A 15974-nucleotide genomic window follows, 5' to 3' on the forward strand; every position below is an offset into this window, starting at 1 on the left:
TAAAAGTAATTTTTTACTAACTTTTCAAATTACTTTTTAAAAAGTCAAAAAACTTAAAGTTAAAAGTTAACTTTTAATCATCTTTTTAAAATATTCCTTACTGATGACCAACTTCCTATTATGTCATAATTATACAAAAAAAAATGTTTAGGACCCTTTTTGGGGATGACCCACATATCTCTAAAGTGATCCTAACCTTCTTTGTATGTACAGGGTCCACTTATATGTGTGAGATCCACATTATGAGTAATCTAAATTTATGTGGGGGTAGGGTCTCGATCATAAAGATAAAATGTATATTATAATATCAAGAGTAATGTTAGGGATCATGAAGATAATTATAAAAAAAATTTCACCCTTAGATTACACAAATAATAAAACACCACACTAATCAAATAATAAAAAAAATCTTCATAAAACATTTTATAATATATTTTTCATGATCCTAGTATTATTCTAATAACAAACAGCTATACTTTTGTTTTTATTTATTTATTTATTTATTTATTTTTGTCTCTCCACCTTTCTAATTTCTATATCAATGTTCACTTCTTTTTATTTTATTATATTTTGACACTGCAACTTTTCTTATTTTGTCTTTTTTTTTTTTTTTATCGTCTTATTTTTCCACATGACTATTAATTATTTTTCCACATGGCTAGTTTGGAAAGTTAGCTTTTAGTTATTTTTTTTGATTTGTAGCAAAAGTCAAAAGTTATCTTTTTTACATTTTTTTTTTTCATTTTGAAAGTTAGTTTTTAGCTACTAGTGAAATTACAATTCTACACCCCATTAGTCAAAATGTATTATATGAGTGAAGTTATAAATATTTTAATTAATGGGGATAATTTGGTCATTTTATTGTGATTTGACATCATAAACAAATATTAATTAAAAAAGCCAAAAGTAACTTTTTACTAATTTCGCAAATCATTTGTCTAAAAAAGCTAAAAGTTTAGTTAAAAGTCAAAAAATCACTTTTTACCATCTTTCCAAAATAGGCCTATATATTTTTTTTATTAAAATAACCAACAATTATATGTGTCCGCCAACATATTTGTCGGGATGTAGACGAGTTTGTTGGAATATTCCTTTACCTATATTTTTTTTTGAAAATCATTAAAAAAAATTATGTAAATGCTATATAAATAAAGATTAAGAGTTTTCATCTTATTCTCACAGACGGCGCCAATTGTACGAGCAAGAAATAATATTCTCGTATAATCTTGTTGATCAAGTTTGCGCTTCTCCGTACGTCGTCGTTTTACTCCTTGAAAACACAAATGTGACCTAGCCGACGGGTGTGTGCCGGATACCTTTCCGATGCCTAAGTCAGCAAAATAGACAAATAGACAAAAGTTTTGTATATTCCGAAAGTCAAAGTTGTGTTACCTCTCCATAGGTGATGTTGTGAGCTTTTATAGGTTCCGTGTGGCACAATCCTAGTAGGACTCTTATTCCTCCATGTAGAGTTCTCCTAAAAGTCCTACTAGGAATCTCACTCCTGAAAGACAATGTTTATCCTTCAACACCCCCCTCACTGCTTAAACCAAATGAGATGGTTTTACCTCGGTAGTATGACAAAACGACCGAGCTAACATGGCCATGCTAAAGTGGCAGAAATGACAGAGCTCCAACTAGCTCGGTTCTTCCCTTTATTGCTTGTACCTCGGTTTGGTCCGCTGAGACCGAGCTAACCGCAGTAAGCTTAGACTGAGCTAACGAGAGTAAGGTCTGTCACAAGAAGCCCAAATACCTCAGTTCTGAATACCATAGTCAAGCTAAATATTACCATACTGACCGTGGTAACCACAACCACAATTGGACCGAGCTAACTGCAAGGTCCTTTCACTGGGCCCTTTTTACCGCGGCCCACGGAGTGGCCCATTACCCAGCTCGGCCCAATTTACTCATAAATTACCCTCTCAATTGCCCCTTAATTCCATCTGCGCAGCATGATTGGGATTACCCGTTACCAACCGAGCTAAAAACTTTTGCCTTTCAACCGAGTTAAAATGCTGTTGGGCTACCAATTGGTTCGGTCAAAAAACGTCTCTTTAGTCACGCTGTCATCTGAATCGCTTGCTATCCCATAGACACGTGGCTGGCCCCTATTGGTTGAGTACAGCCATCAACGCCGACTTCGTATCTCGCGAATTTTGAACAGTCCCGCCTTTTTTCACTCTCTTTACCCCAAAACCATATGCTTTGAACCATTCATTTCTACTATTCATCTTCCCTCTCTCTTTTCCCCTGAGTCTCTGTTCTTGCAACTACAGTGCCTGCGAATCTCATGCTTTTGCTGATATTGTTTCCATCTTCAGTTCCTCCATTCTTGACTGGTATGTGGCTCAAATCTGTTTCCTTTCCGTTTATTTTGTACTATTTTGTAATACATAGCATATTATGTATGTTTCTCAAAACACTTTCTAGTTTCCATGGGATATGGCCACTTTTGCTCAAGAACCATGTAGTAGATCCACTAGATTCACGAACAATCTGGGAAACAATGCTTTTGATCCAAAATAAAACTTCAACCGAACTAGGAAGTTGTTTGTATTAGGTACAAACCTAGCCAAACTAAACAACCGAACTAAAACTTCATGCCATACTTGTAGTTTCAATAGAAACACGTACCTTTTATTTCATTTAGCCGAGGTAGTGAGCTGTATTAGGTTTGCGCAATACCGCGCTAGAAAGCTTCAACCACCGACTGAGCTATAACTTGGGGCCAAACCATCTCCCTCACTTAGTCAAAACCAAACTAAGAATGTTGCACCATAAGCTTCAACCGGGCTACTAACTTCTTATTTGCTTAACCGGGTTAAAGTCCCTCGCTCAAACCGGGCTAAGAATGGATAGTTTCCCACGTAGCCGAGCTAAGACAAATTTATTTTACCTTTTGTTACTTATAGCACGGTCCATCGATTTGTGCTTAACACTTTTCCTTTGCACTTTGCAGACTTAGGTTGGCCAGGCACACCTTTACACGCTCAACCGAGATACTGAAGGTCATCTCAACACTAAGCTAAATTATACGTAATTTAAGGCCACATGGGGAAGTATCGATTTTTAGTGAACTCTCCAAGGGCCATAGCCGAGTTCCCAAAGGATTACCAAATTCCAAACGACGTCCACCTCTCACTAGCCAAACTAGACACCATCCCTTGGGGAAAACCAGGCTTTGTCCCTTTCAACGTTATTTCCATTGTAGAGGCCGGCCTTCGTTTTTCTATTTAGCCTCTTCTTTGTGAATTCCTCAGACAAACAAATCTCTACCCTACCCAGCTTTCCACCAATTCTTACCGAATAATAAATGGCATCGCCGAGCTAAATTGCAGGCTTGGCCTGAACCTCGGTTTAGCCGAGCTATTCCACTAGTACTCTTTAGGCCAGAACGAAGATGGCTGGGTTTATTATCTAAGAATAAGACGCTGCCAGGAGAAAATAATAAAAAATACCCCGAACAAAGATGTAAATAATGACGATTTTTTCTGGGTCTTGGACAACTTCGAAGACCAAGAAGCCCAAATACCAGGAGACTGAATCAACTGGAATAATGGAGTAGCCAGTATAAATACCTCCGCTTAGTTTTGCACTTTCTTTACTTCGTTATCCTCATTTTCAACCGTGCTAACCGTTGTCTTCTTTTATGCAGACTTGGACCATCTAAAGTCGCAGTACAGTTATCCCAACCTTGACGCACTCTGCGCCGCACTAAGATATCCCAATCGAAGTTGGGCCGAGCTACTTAATTTCGAACCGACCTACAGATATAGCAGCAGGAGGAAGACCAGGGTGACAGACTTCCTCTTAGAACCCTCACTAGAACCAGATCCAACACTTCCTCAAATCAATTTGATTTCATTAACTACAAAACAAGAGATGGCAAAAAAGAGAGCTGTTAGGGCCCTCATTACCGAAACAAATCAGGCCGAGGTACCACAAACCGGCCAAACACAAGAGGCCGTGGTAGCCCTTCCAACTGCCCAGCCTTCATCATCTCGGCCCAGCAAGCGTGCTCGGACTTCCACAACCGAGCCACGCCTTGTTGATGAGGATGAAACTGTTCTTTCCCAAACCACACCATCGAGCCCACAACCTCAGTGATCAGACCGGGCTAGCCCATCAGAATGGTGTAGACGTCCCCGAACGTCCCGGGAGGAAATCCCGTTTTGTTCATTTGGGGCTTACTACAGTTTGGACTCAATGTCACGGTCCTGTATCTAATCTCGCGGAGTGCAATGTAAGACCGATGAATCATCAAAGAGTCCAAATTCGATAAATCATTTTGAAAAACTGATTTTTAGAAAGAAGTGCCAAACATGGACTGATTTGCCAGATATAGAGTCGCCACCTAAATATTTTATTTTGGGAGAATTTAGGAAACCCTGACTCGTGCCTAAGGCCACGTGTCCGTCATCACCAAAGTTACCTCGGCTCGGGAACTTGGGTACGATTGGGGAAGGTCACTTCGTGAGCACCCCCGCTCGCCCGATCAAAGATCGGCCTCTACTAACCATGATATCGAGTTTTGAAAACATTATGTGCTCTTATTCCGGTTTATTAGTCTAGAATTACTATGTGATGCGCACAGCATACAAGTATAGACTGAATCACCTAAGTTGGAACAAAACATTTCATGTTTGTTTATTTGAAAAATGGTTTGATGATGCTACTCGTAAATAGGCTAAGACGTGGATTTACCACCCTCAAGTGGGCTTAAGAAAACATGATTTTGCCACTCTCAAGTGGGCTTAAAACTCTTAATTAGTGAATTGTTCCAATTCAAATAACCCAACCTTCACCCACAGGCATTCAGGCAGTTATATCACATAAGCAAATAGCCTCATGGTAAGTATGCTATCATGGCAGTCACTCACACGCATGCAAGGATGCTAAAGCATAAATACTTACCGAGTACTCCAAGCCGAAGAAAGAAGCTAATTAGAAATCATGCATGAATCCTAACTATGCTGAAATGCCTAATGCAACACATGCAAAAATACAACTAAGATAGGCTCGGTTATTCTAAAATGGCATATGAAATGCAACAACTGATACACGTATTCAACTCGGAATTGAAATACAATGCAGTTAGTATGATGCGCCGAGCCTGGTTCATGCAAGACAGATAAATGGATGCAAACATGCGAGCATAAGTATGCTAATTGAAACGTGCCCTAAACTAACCATCTTAAGCTGGTAAATAAAAGGGAGAAAGACGTGAGGTTGGAAGACATGCATCACACACACACGCACAACATTGCCCTCCTCGGAGGGTCCGAATGAATAGTACAAAATAAACTAGCTAATCTAAGCTAATTAAACTAATTATTACACAACATTAATTAATTAACGAATTAACTAAGTAAGTAAGGAAACTGGCATGTAAATTAAACAAAATGGACTGTCTTAGCTCTGTTCCGAATGATAGGGATGCATGCATGCTCAAGTCGCCTTGTCGGGAAATCCATCGCGATGCCCCGATTTGCCTCTATTTGTAGCTGGTCCCAGAACACTGTACAAAGCTCCAGAAGACTGCTAACCAGTTTTTGCTGCTGGTTTCCGATTTGCTGCAACAGAGAGTGAGAAAGGGGCATGGCAAAGTATTTTCAACATATGTGTGCATGACCACTCTCCCCATCATTGCACAAGCTCCAAGGAGTGTAGTCCTCGATCCTCGTGCCACCAATCACGCATCTCGATGTATGATGGCCGAGGAGTTGGATTGCACGACTCGATGTAAAATGAATGCACATATAAACACAACAAGGCCTAAACTCCATCATGGGTAATCCGGAGTATCGGCGATTGAGAATCGAGGCACGTTTCGTCACTTGGAGTACGAAATGTCCCTCGTTTCCCGTGTTTGGACTAAACCCTATTCCAAACACAATGCAATATACATGGCATACACAATACGACTAGCATGCAACCCTAAACACAATGCAACCTAATCATGCTAGCATGCGAGAGATGATATGCAAATATGCAACTAGTATACACAATGCTATGAACTAGGAATGGCATACTCAATGCACATGAACTATATGGCATACACAATGCACATACGAAGATGGATATGCACGATGACATGAACAAGGCATACACAATGTGACGATCAAGCATGCGACAACATGGATATGGCATACATAATGCAAGATGGACTTAAACTAAAATGAATGGGCCTTAGCCACACTCAAATCAGTGGCCATACATGATGAAAATGAAGCAACAACACACATGCAAACATACATAAATGCAAGGGACCAAACCTAAGGCACACAGTGCAACTCCACCAAAGCATGGTAAGCATGAAATATGGCATACAATCACATATTTTTCAGCTCTGAAATGACATGTAAGATGGTCCCGAATCATGCAAACACCTCACACAATGCATGTAGATGGCCCAAATACAGAAACTAGTGAAGTGGATTACACTATAGGCATGCAAAGCAATGCACAAATGACCAAACTAGCCCCAAACAGTCCCTATGCAGGCCCAAAACAGTAGGAAAATGGACTAAAATGGTGGCTCAAAAGGCACGAAAATGAAGCTCATGCAATGGTCCATAAATAAGGCATACAAGCACAACCCTCAAATGCATATAAGGAGTGGAAAACATGGGAACATGGCAACCTTACATGCTCTGAAATACCATGCATAATGACCCCAAAACATGCAAACACCTCAATACAAGCATGCAATAGGCTTCAAAACTCAAAGCTAAGCAAGGGTATTGCACTACAACCATGCATAGCAAACATCATTCGACCATGAGGCCTAAAAACAGAGCTAAGGCAGTCCAAAACATGCAAAAAATCAGTTTAGAACATGGCCAAAATATGCTAGAATCAAAAGCCAAAACAACATGCATTGCAAGCTAATGAAGAGGATTTACACTACAAGCATGTGAAGCATTCAAGAGGCCACTAAACCAGCATAAGACAAAGGTATGAAATGCCAAATAAAGCTCAAAAACCCACTGAAACATGGTCAATGCATGCAAGAATGACATACTCCTTTGATAAGCTATGAAGAGGATTGTTCTACACATGCAAGGTGGACATCCAATATGGCAAAACAAGATCTGGAAAGAGGCTATGAAGGTCCTAAAACTCATCCAAAATGGCCTGAAACATGGCTTGGAAGCATGAAAATAAGGGCTTCTTTGTAAGGCCAAAAATGCTAAAAAACAAAACAAGGAGAGAGAGGGTCACCCCTCTCTGATTTTGGCACTCAAAATAGCATGCTAGCCACTGAAAATCCACTGGATTTCAGTGGCTAAAAGGCCAAACAAAGGCCAACACAAATGCTCTAAGGCATGGCTCAAAACAAGGTAAAATGAAGCATGCAAGGGGATATATGACCCCCAACAGAAAAATGATCTTAAACAAACATGTTAAGGGCCTCAAAATAAGACTTTTTTCAGTTTACACCAAATCTCAAATATGCTTGCACGTATAGCTAAAAGATGAAGCAAAATAAAGCCTGAAAATGGAGAAAGTGTGTTACCCTTGTAGCATAAAAGGACCAGCAACCTCTGGACCACAAAGACAGCCTCTCAACCTCTGAAAATAGCCTCCAAGATGCTTAGAGTAATGGTGGAGGGGTTAGGTTATGAGGTGGTGTGCAAAGGTGCAAGAACCAAGCACTTTCTAAGCCTAAGTGTAGAGATATAGAGAATGAGATATATTTTTCCTTCAACCAATTTCTGAACCTTTTGCAAGGAAGAGGAGGGCCTCTCTTATAGAGATACAAGGCCAAAGCTTCTCAAAGAAGCTACAAACCAAGGCCAAAGATCCTCCATACATATGGAGGATGCAGTCTGTGCCTTCCAGCTGGCACAGTTGGCAACAACTCACAGAGACAAGACTGAGGGAGGCAGGCCGACTAGTTCAGGTGGTCGGCCGGCCACTTCCTCTGGTCGTTCGACCAGTTCAAAAGGTCCAAGCTCAAGAAAAGTGGTCGGCAACCCTAAATGGTGGTCTCCTAATTGAATGCAAGCTAGTGGTGTGGTGGCAGACCAGCAATTGTGACCCAAAAGTGAGGGAGACCAGTTACCTGTCAAGGAAATCGGCCGGCGGGGAAAAAGTGGTCTCCAAGGAGAAAAGGTGGCCTCCCACCCTTGTACCACCTTCCAAACAATGAAAACAAGGTCCATGTCAAAAATAAACCAAGACGGATGCAAAACGAGGGTTCGGGGGTCAAAACGCGCGGCCGGAGGCCCCGAAAACTGGCTGTTAAGCATCGAAAGTGGCGTGCGACCACGAAGGTGGTCTCCCGGGCCACAGTGCCCCTCTAGAGAGAGGAAACAAGGTGTGTGCCAAAAATCGGAGCAAACGGAGAAAGTTAAGCGGTCTTGAACTGAGGCGCATGACCGACGGCTCCGAAAATTGGAAACTGGTCTCCAAACGGGAACAGTGGTCCACGACCACGAAAAGTAGCCTAGGGCCATTGAGAGATGGTCTACGAGACCTCTCCCTCCCTTCGGGAAGAGAAAACAGAACTTAGTTCGTAAATCGAGGCAAAGCACAAAAGGGTCCCGAGGTTTGGGGGTAAGGTTCTCAGCCGAAACTCTGAAACCTCAGAACGAGCACAACATGCACAATCACCGAGCGCTCAATCAATGACGTCTGAGTCTTAAGGTCGGTCAAAAATGGGGTGTCTACAAATGGGTGCCCAAGGTCACCTACAAGAATCGAGCTATCACTGACTCTGACTCAGTTGTCGCCGAAAAAGACCATTCGTTGGCTTTTAACCTTGCCAAGAGTGTATGCCTTCCAGCTGATATGGAGCATCACGACCATCTCACCGAGCTGAAGGCCATTCGCTCGGCAATAAAATCAATGGTGTTGGTAAGTTCTTCATTTTCCTGTCATAATTTATACATCTGTTTGCTCAGTTTTGCTCAAAATTGTTTCTCCTTTTGTAGGCCCTACAGAAGAACCACGTCGCTCACAAGCGCGTGTTGGAATTTCGAAAAACCACACGGCAGGCCGTGGCAACTGACGCAAAGACGGCCGAACTAAAAGAGTCCCATCAAAAAATGGCCGAGCTATGCACTGAAGTACCCCGTCTGACTGGTCTCGTCAGCTCGGCTGAAGCAGGCAAGCAAAAGGCTGCGGTCGAGCTGAAAGACAAATATCTGCGCAAGCTGGCCAAGCTCGAAAGAAAGAAAAATGACAAAATAACCAAACTGGAGAAAAAGATAGAAGACGCGGAAGACCGCGGTTACAAGGACGGTGAAACTACCTATATCCAGCAGTGTGAGGCTGCTAAGGATATATTTTTTAAGTGTGAGTGGAAAGCAGCCGTGGCGCAGCTCAGTTATGGTCAGGAAACCGAGGTTTTTCAAAGCCCTTCTCCTCATTTTATTCCCAGCTACATGGTAGAGTACGCCAACGCCATTCAACAAAAATTTCTTCAAGAAAGTGAGGATGACGAGGATTCTGCTCTTGAGGCCAACGCCCAGCTCGGTCGCCAATCCATCTCTCCCACTCCAGTGGTCTCTGTCCCGCCTTCAACTGCTATGACTACCGCGGTACCTACGATCGAGCTAAACCAAGGTGTGCTTGTCTCGACCGAGCTACCTCTGGGTGAAGCCCGGGTTGATTTGGACGCCGACTTGGAGGACCTTTTCTCCTGATTTTTTTTTTCTTTTAACAAAAAATCTTGTAACCGGGCTGAGGCCCCACCTTTTGTACTTCTGCTTTTGAATGAAAATCTTCTTATTTTTGTTCGGTCTGTTCCATTCTTGCACTTTATTTTTCAACTGTAGTTGTATGAACTATAACATTTCCTGGCCGAGATACGTACCTCGGTCTTAACCTTAAAAGCTGTTTGGCTATACCTGTCAACCATTCTTCAGCCTAGATCCCTATCTCGGCTGAAGAGTACTAAAAGTTGGTTATTCCAGCTAACCACTCTTCAGCCTAGATCTTTATCTCGGCTGAAGAGTACTTAAATTTGGTTTATTTCAGCCAACCACTCTTCGGCCTAGATCTTTATCTCGGCTGAAGAGAAGAAAGTGTTGGTCATACCTGCCAACTTCCTGTAGCCTAGATCCTTATCTCGGCTTAGATAAAAGTAAGTGTTGGTTTTTCCAGCCAACCTCTTCAGCGTAGATCCTAATCTTAGCTAAAGAGAGCTCAAAGTTGGTTATTCCTACCAACTTAGAGCGAAGTGTTTGGTTATTCCTGTCAAACGTCCTGCAACCTAGACACTTATCTTGGCTTAGGAGAAGTGTTGGTTTTTCCAGCCAACCTCTTTAGCCTAGATCCTAACCTTAGCTGAAGAGAGCTCAAAGTTGGTTATTTCGGCCAACTCTACTTTCAATGCCCCTAGCTTACTAAAACAACTTTTACAAAGGAAAACAATTATACCGAAAAGAAACTACTTGTTTCATTGAAAAAAGAAAAATTACAAGTACTTTAAAGAAAAGCTAAAAATAAAATAGTTTGAGATTGGCAGTGTTCCATGGCCTGGGAATGGCCTTGCTGTCTCCATTCTCCAAGTGGTATGCCCATTTTCCTACTAATCCAGCCACTTTGTATGGTCCTTCCCAATTAGGCCCTAACTTGCCGTCTCCGGGTACTAGAGTATTTCCCATTACTTTGCGCAGCACCCAATCTCTAATCTTGAATTGCCTTGGATGTACTGTCTTGTTATATTTTCTGGATAACTCTTGCTGGTATGAGGCGATGTGAACCAGTGCTTTTTCTCTTCTTTCTTCCGCAAGGTCGAGTTCCAAGGCTATGGCTTCTCCATTTAACTCTGGGTCAAAATTTTCACTTTTAATTGTGGGGAGGCCGACTTCCAGTGGGATTACTGCCTCCATTCCGTAGGCTAAGGAGAATGGTGTTTCTCCAGTTGATCGTTGAGGTGTGGTACGGTAAGCCCATAAAACATGAGGAAGCTCTTCAACCCACTTTCCTTTTGCTTTTTCTAACCTTTTCTTCAATCCATCCAAGACGACTTTGTTTGATGCTTCCGCCTGGCCATTTGCTTGGGGGTATGCCGGTGTAGAGTTGTAGTATTCTATCTTGTATTCTTCACAAAAGCCTCTAAAAATTTTACCGTCGAACTGAGTGTTGTTGTTAGATATTAGAGCTTTTGGTATGCCGAACCGAGTGATGATATTCTGTCAGACGAACTTCTTCACATCTTTCTCTTTTATTGAGGCGAATGCTTCTGCTTCTACCTACTTTGTAAAATAGTCTGTTGCTGCAAGAAAGAACTTCCTGTTGCCGGGTGCCGTTGGAAGTGGTCCTACTATGTCCAAGCACCACATTGCAAAGGGCCACGGACTAGTTAATGGTAGGAGTTCTCTAGCTGGCTGATGTATTTGGTATGCGAACTTTTGACATTTCTCGCACTTCTTGACATGCTTCTCTAAATCTGCTTGCATGTATGGCTACTAATATCCTTGTGAAATGGCTCTGTAGGCCAATGATCTTCCTCCTTGGTGGCTTCCGTATACACCTTCATGTATCTCAAACAAGAATGCTTCGACCTTGCTGGGATGAACACATTTTAGGTAAGGTCTTGCGAAGGATTTCTTGTACAAGGCCATTGATGGGGAGAGCCAAAATCGCTGTGACTTTGCTCTTATTTTGTTAGCCTCTTTCTTCTCTTCGGGTAGGATGCTGTCTTTCAAGAATAGTATGATGGAACCTATCCATGAAGGGCCTAGTTCGGCACAACATACCTCAGTTGCTTCGGGCTCTTCAATGTTTGGTCTTGGTAAGAAGTCGATCAGTAATGGATGTGGGATAGATGTATCTGCCATCGAAGCGAGGCCTGCTAGTTCGTCTGCTCTATTGTTTTTTTCTCGGCCGATCTGCTCTATCCGTATTACTTCGAATTTCATGATCTCCCTTCTTACTAACTCTTGGTACTTTGCCATCCTTTCATCTTTTGCTTCGTAGTCGCCTAAAATTTGGTTTACCACCAGCTGCGAGTCACTGCAAACCATTAGCTCGGTGGCCTTCAAGTAGAGTGCTAATTTTAGTCCTGCCAGAAGTGCTTCATACTCTGCTTCGTTGTTTGATGCTAGGAAGCCAAGGTTGACTGCTTGTTCCACTATTAGGCCATCTGGTGAGATAAGGACTATGCCGAGTCCTGCGCCGTGTCTGTTGGACGCTCCATCCATGAAGAGCTTCCACATCTCTCCAACGAACAGCTTCCAGCAAGTGGAGGGATCGGATGATGCCTTGGGGTCATAAGTGTTGCTGGTTTTTTCTTCAAAGTCCACACTTACTGTTTGCCCCTTACTATCTGACTGTACCAAGTTTTTGTTTGTTGATGAGTCTTTACCTGGTGTAGCATGGTTTGCTTCCTCCTGCTTATCTTCAAGCCTGTGTGGTTCGCAATGTGGCTGGGTATCTTGTTTTAGGGGTTGCTCACGTACTGCGACACTTTCTGTCCCCCTTTCGATTGTACCAGTCAAGTCAACTGGGCAAATGTGATGACTTGCTGGTGTGAATTCTGCCACAAAGTTTGCCAAATCTTGAGCTTTTATTGCGGTTCTAGGTTGGAACTTGATATCAAATTGTCCCAATTCCACCGCCCACTTCAAGATTCGCCTAGAAAAGTTCGCCCTCTCAAACAAAGCTTTTAATGAAAAAGCTGTGAGGACGATTATGGTGTGGGCGTGGAAGTAATGTGATAGCTTCCTTGAGGCCATCATTAAGGCTAAGGACAGTTTTTTTCAAAGGTAAGTACCTAGTTTCTGCTCCCAGCAAGGTCTTGCTGACATAAAAGATGGGCAGGTGCTGTATTCCTTCCACTCGGACCAACACTGCGCTGACTGCGTATTGTGAAACTGCCAGGTACAGAAAGAGCTCTTCTCTAGGTATTGGGGTGACTAGCAGCGGTGTAGAAGACATGTACTCTTTCAGGCTTTCTAGGGCTCGGTCGCGTTCTTTTTCCCACTCAAACTTGGCCTTTAATGCTTGGAAAAACGGTCGACATCTGTCTGACGACCGACTTATGAACCGGTTGAGTGCGGCTGCTAGGCCAGTGAGATGCTGCACCTCTTTAACTGTGTTGGGCCTCTCAAGATCTTGGATTGCTTTGATTTGAGAGGGGTCTGCTTCTATACCTTGATTGGTCACTAGAAAGCCTAGGAATTTGCCCGATCCTACGCCGAATGCACACTTGGATGCATTTAGGCACAACTTGTTCTTCTTCAGAATCTGGAACATCTCATCTAGGTCCTTGAGATGGTCCTTCTCATCCTTGCTTTTGACCACCATGTCGTCGATGTAAGTCTCCATTGTTCTGCCTAACAATGGTTCAAACATCTTGATGTAGGCCAAAGGGCATGACCTTATAACAATACAATCCTCTAGGCATTGTAAAGGATGTGACCTCCTAATCTGGTTCATACATAGCGATCTGATGGTAAACTCTGTACGCATCAAGGAAGCTAAATCGATTGTGTCCTGCCGTCAGGTCTACCAGTTGGTCTATCCGTAGTAGGGGAAAGCTGTTCTTTGGGCATGCTTTGTTGGCTGTTTTGTAGTCCACACAGACATGCCATTTTCCATTCTTCTTTGGCACCACTACTGTATTGGATATCCACTTGGGATAGTGCACTTCTCTGATAGTTCCTGCCTCTAGAAGGTTTCCTACTTCTTCTACCACTATCTCGGCGTGGTGGAGTACTGATTTGCGAGTGCGCTGTGTAATTGGTCTGGCATTTGGGTGGACGTTTAATTGGTGACAGATAAAGTTTGGGTCAATGCCAGGTATGTCATACGGCGTCCAGGCGAACACTTCTATGTTAGAGGTTAAGAATTCCATGACCTCTATTTTCTTAGTGCTGGACATAGATGAGCCGAGCAAAAAGAACTTTTCTAGGTTCTTTTCATCTATCCTTACCTGTACCAAGTCTTCCGTTGCCTTCTGTTCAATGGCTTTGCCAACATCCGCAAACAATTCATTGCTCTCAGGTTCTTCCACCATCTGTACATACTCTTTGGCAGCGCGGCTGCCATTTACTGTGACGATGCACTGTTTGGACATAATTTGGTCTCCAAAGACCTCTTCAATTACTCCGGCTTCGTTGGGGAACCGTAATACTTGATGGCAGGTTGATGCTACCGATCGCATGGCATGCAGCCATGTCCTTCCCAAGATTATGTTATAAGTGAAAGGGACTTTCAATACTCAGAATTTCGCTTGTTTCGTCATGCTTCCTGCTCTGACTGGGAGGATTACCTTGCCCACTGGTCACTCTGGCATTGAGTTGAATCCGATTAGGGGAGATGTTGCAGGTGCCAAGTCTTTGTCTTCCAATTTCAATTGTTTGAAGGTTTCATACTACATTATCTCACACGAGCTTCCTTGGTCAATCAAAATCCGTTTGATGTCGAAATCCTTGACGCGAAGAGTGACAACTAGTGCATCATTGTGAGGGCAATATATCCTTGCCAAGTCTCTGTCTGAAAAAGATATGACATTCGTGGCCTCTTTTCTCCCATTTTTGATGGTAGGTTGTGCACTTAATACCTCTCTTAAGTGCTCAACCTTCTTGATCATTCCCCTAAGCTCACATACCCGCTCAGGTTCGTATACCCCATGTATTACGTTAATCACGCCTTGAGGTGGGGCATCGATCGGCATTCCGTTTCGGTTGTCGTGGTTCTGGGGGGTTGGCTGTGTCCCTTCTTCTATGTACTGGTCCAGTGCCCAGCCGCCACTAACTTCTCCAAATGCTGCCTCAACGGCGTGTAATTTTCAGTGTGGTGCCCCTTTTCATCATGGAAGGTGCACTGGGACCTTTCGTCATAGTCTTTATGTGCTTCTCCCAACTTAGCTGGCATTTGGGCTGGAGAAAGCCCGAAGGTAGTGGTGCGTTCTCAATTGCCGGGACGAACGGCGAGCTTTGTAACCTTGCCAATGCTTTATCTGTTGGTTTGTAAGCAAGGCGCGGTATTGACATTCCTACCTCAACGCTCCCAGGCATCCGAGGAGCCAACCACTGAAGGGCTGAAACTCTGCGTGGGTCGTGTGCCCTGGTATCCTCCTTCCATTGGGCCCTTTCTTCAAGCACAGTTCGCAAGTTGGATGATCTAGGCAACTCCGTGTGCCTAGATGACGTCTGGTGGGCGTACGAGGGCCGATAGGTGCTTCCCTCAGTATATGACCTCTCAGTTCTCGTTCTCTCAGACCTGGAGTAACGAGTCCTGTAAGTCCTTGATCGAGTGTCGCCTGTTCTTAGGCTCCTACTCTCTGCTTACGATAGTGTGGTATGCCTACCACGATCTTCCGAGTGGCGAGGACACGTGTTGCTTTTGCGCCCCTCTCCTGTCGCTACCCTTTTTCCTTTTATCTGGCGCTTCATTGACTCCATGTCTGTAATAACCCTCACCACTGCTTACCGATAAACACTGATTACCGTTAAACTGAACTAATTATGACTGATAACTGAACTGATAATAATCTGCTTAAAGTACTGAACTGACTGGCTGAAAACCGAAACTGAATTGACTGAGTATGTATGTTAATTTGCATTCTATCTGTGGATTGATTATTTGATCTGTTTGTGTTTTATGTTTAAACCGTTAATGGAAGGCCTTATCGGCGGCCGAATCCGGAAGTGATTGAGGTTTTATGATCATCATAATTTATGTGATTTTACGGTATATTTATCTGAAAACTGCTTAGGTATGATTAAATTAGATTAAATATTGACTTAATGCAAGGTTGCACTTATTTACCATTTTGCCATGGTGAGTGGCCACTACCTATACATCTTTGAGCTCATTACACATAACCAAAACATTTGCTCAGCCTTTTCTCTTGAGTGTATAGCCGACCATGAGAGGGAGAGAGTGAGAGAATTTGGATTTCATCTTGAATTGCTTGGTAATTGAAGTGTAGATTGCTACTTTGAGCTCCCAAACCTTGAATACAAGACTAAGGTAGGACATTCATCTTCTTGCTGTTGTCATAGAAT

Source organism: Camellia sinensis, chromosome 9 (genome assembly GCF_055761805.1).
Source record: "Camellia sinensis isolate YWXY chromosome 9, ASM5576180v1, whole genome shotgun sequence".
NCBI classification, from domain to species: domain Eukaryota; kingdom Viridiplantae; phylum Streptophyta; class Magnoliopsida; order Ericales; family Theaceae; genus Camellia; species Camellia sinensis.